This window comes from Triticum dicoccoides, chromosome 1B (genome assembly GCF_002162155.2).
Source record: "Triticum dicoccoides isolate Atlit2015 ecotype Zavitan chromosome 1B, WEW_v2.0, whole genome shotgun sequence".
Classification (NCBI taxonomy): Eukaryota; Viridiplantae; Streptophyta; class Magnoliopsida; order Poales; family Poaceae; genus Triticum; species Triticum dicoccoides.
The window spans coordinates 95,062,241-95,066,166 of NC_041381.1; positions in this window are offsets into that span (position 1 = coordinate 95,062,241).

Here is a 3,926-nt window from a genome sequence, read left to right on the forward strand (position 1 = left end):
GTTTGCAACCGCCTCAACACTTCCAGATTTGTGAGAGGCCGCCTACGCAAGATTTGACGGTATGCTAGCCCCCGGAGGCCGCCGGCCACAGTCGTAGACGTGCGAAGAGCAATCCGCGTAGAGGGAAGTGTTCAGATACTTCTCCATCACAAAAAATTATGAAAAATTACCATCAGTCCTATAGCACATGTGCCCACGTTGTGTAAAAAACTCATGATTTTATCGCGCTCCAAGTATTTAATAATATTCACGCTGCATCGTTACCGCAGAACGTCTACTACCGTTTCATTGCCGTCCGTGAGGGGGGCCACAACCCGGAGACGCGTGCCACCTCTTCGGACATGCCACAACACCACCCCGCATGTATGAGGGCCCGGTATGATGCTCCGGTGGCATTGCTACCCCCAGGGCCCCCGTCCCGGCTAACCCTGTAGCGTTTGACCACGGGATCTAGCCCTTTGACTTTGCACGGACGGGCTTTGACCAGTGGACCTCTCCACCCGGTTGTGTTAGGTCGGCCCAGAGGAACACTTTTGAGCAACATCCGGGCCAAACCCACAGCTACATCCACTCCGTGTAGACCCGACGCGTCCGTTTCCCCCCTCCAGGTGCCGGCGGCGGCGGCGTCCGTGAGGGGGGGGGCACACCCCGGAGACGCGTGCTGGGCGTTTGCAACCGTCTCAACACTTCTAGATTTGTGAGAGGCCGCCTACGCAAGATTTGACGGTATGTTAGCCCCCGGAGGCCGCCGGCCACAGTCGTAGACGTGCGAAGAGCAATCCGCGTAGAGGGAAGTGTTCAGATACTTCTCCATCACAAAAAATTATGAAAAATTACCATCAGTCCTATAGCACATGTGCCCACGTTGTGTAAAAAACTCATGATTTTATTGCGCTCCAAGTATTTAATAATATTCACGCTGCATCGTTACCGCAGAACGTCTACTACCGTTTCATTGCCGTTCGTGAGGGGGGGCCACAACTCGGAGACGCGTGCCGCCTCTTCGGACATGCCACAACACCACCCCGCATGTATGAGGGCCCGGTACGACGCTCCGGTGGCATTGCTACCCCCCCAGGGCCCCCGTCCCGGCTAACCCTGTAGCGTTTGACCACGGGATCTAGCCCTTTGACTTTGCACGGACGGGCTTTGACCAGTGGACCTCTCCACCCGGTTGTGTTAGGTCGGCCCAGAGGAACACTTTGGAGCAACATCCGGGCCAAACCCGCAGCTACATCCACTCCGTGTAGACCCGACGCGTCCGTTTCCCCCCTCCAGGTGTCGCCGGCGGCGGCGTCCGTGAGGGGGGGGGCACACCCCGGAGACGCGTGCTGGGCGTTTGCAACCGCCTCAACACTTCCAGATTTGTGAGAGGCCGCCTACGCAAGATTTGACGGTATGCTAGCCCCCGGAGGCCGCCGGCCACAGTCGTAGACGTGCGAAGAGCAATCCGCGTAGAGGGAAGTGTTCAGATACTTCTCCATCACAAAAAATTATGAAAAATTACCATCAGTCCTATAGCACATGTGCCCACGTTGTGTAAAAAACTCATGATTTTATCGCGCTCCAAGTATTTAATAATATTCACGCTGCATCATTACCGCAGAACGTCTACTACTGTTTCATTGCCGTCCGTGAGGGGGGGGGCACAACCCAGAGACGCGTGCCGCCTCTTCGGACATGCCACAACACCACCCCGCATGTATGAGGGCCCGGTACGACGCTCCGGTGGCATTGCTACCCCCCAGGGCCCCCGTCCCGGCTAACCCTTTAGCGTTTGACCACGGGATCTAGCCCTTTGACTTTGCACGGACGGGCTTTGACCAGTGGACCTCTCCACCCGGTTGTGTTAGGTCGGCCCAGAGGAACACTTTGGAGCAACATCCGGGCCAAACCCACAGCTACATCCACTCCGTGTAGACCCGACGCGTCCGTTTCCCCCCTCCAGGTGCCGGCGGCGGCGGCGTCCGTGAGGGGGGGGGCACACCCCGGAGACGCGTGCTGGGCGTTTGCAACCGCCTCAACACTTCCAGATTTGTGAGAGGCCGCCTACGCAAGATTTGACGGTATGCTAGCCCCCGGAGGCCGCCGGCCACAATCGTAGACGTGCGAAGAGCAATCCGCGTAGAGGGAAGTGTTCAGATACTTCTCCATCACAAAAAATTATGAAAAATTACCATCAATCCTATAGCACATGTGCCCACATTGTGTAAAAAACTCATGATTTTATCGCGCTCCAAGTATTTAATAATATTCACGCTGCATCGTTATCGCAGAACGTCTACTACCGTTTCATTGCCGTCCGTGAGGGGGGCCACAACCCGGAGACGCGTGCCGCCTCTTCGGACATGCCACAACACCACCCCGCATGTATGACGGCCCGGTACGACGCTCCGGTGGAATTGCTACCCCCCAGGGCCCCCGTCCCGGCTAACCCTGTAGCGTTTGACTACGGGATCTAGCCCTTTGACTTTGCACGGACGGGCTTTGACCAGTGGACCTCTCCACCCGGTTCTCTTAGGTCGGCCCAGAGGAACACTTTGGAGCAACATCCGGGCCAAACCCACAGCTACATCCACTCCGTGTAGACCCGACGCGTCCGTTTCCCCCCTCCAGATGCCGGCGGCGGCGGCGTCCGTGAGGGGGGGGGGCACACCCCGGAGACGCGTGCTGGGCGTTTGCAACCGCCTCAACACTTCCAGATTTGTGAGAGGCCGCCTACGCAAGATTTGACGGTATGCTAGCCCCCGGAGGCCACCGGCCACAGTCGTAGACGTGCGAAGAGCAATCCGCGTAGAGGGAAGTGTTCAGATACTTCTCCATCACAAAAAATTATGAAAAATTACCATCAGTCCTATAGCACATGTGCCCACGTTGTGTAAAAAACTCATGATTTTATCGCGCTCCAAGTATTTAATAATATTCACGCTGCATCGTTACCGCAGAACGTCTACTACCGTTTCATTGCCGTCCGTGAGGGCGGCCACAACCCGGAGACGCGTGCCGCCTCTTCGGACATGCCACAACACCACCCCGCATGTATGAGGGCCCGGTACGATGCTCCGGTGGCATTGCTACCCCCAGGGCCCCCGTCCTGGCTAACCCTGTAGCGTTTGACCACGGGATCTAGCCCTTTGACTTTGCATGGACAGGCTTTGACCAGTGGACCTCTCGACCCGGTTGTGTTAGGTCGGCCCAGAGGAACACTTTGGAGCAACATCCGGGCCAAACCCACAGCTACATCCACTCCGTGTAGACCCGACGCGTCCGTTTCCCCCCTCCAGGTGCCGGCGGCGGCGGCGTCCGTGAGGGGGGGGCACACCCCGGAGACGCGTGCTGGGCGTTTGCAACCGCCTCAACACTTCTAGATTTGTGAGAGGCCGCCTACGCAAGATTTGACGGTATGCCAGCCCCCGGAGGCCGCCGGCCACAGTCGTAGACGTGCGAAGAGCAATCCGCGTAGAGGGAAGTGTTCAGATACTTCTCCATCACAAAAAATTACGAAAAATTACCATCAGTCCTATAGCACATGTGCCCACGTTGTGTAAAAAACTCATGATTTTATCGCGCTCCAAGTATTTAATAATATTCACGCTGCATCGTTACCGCAGAACGTCTACTACCGTTTCATTGCCGTCCGTGAGGGGGGGGGGCACAACCCAGAGACGCGTGCCGCCTCTTCGGACATGCCACAACACCACCCCGCATGTATGAGGGCCCGGTACGACGCTCCGGTGGCATTGCTACCCCCCAGGGCCCCCGTCCCGGCTAACCCTGTAGCGTTTGACCACGGGATCTAGCCCTTTGACTTCGCACGGACAGGCTTTGACCAGTGGACCTCTCCACCCGGTTGTGTTAGGTCGGCCCAGAGGAACACTTTGGAGCAACATCCGAGCCAAACCCACAGCTACATCCACTCCGTGTAG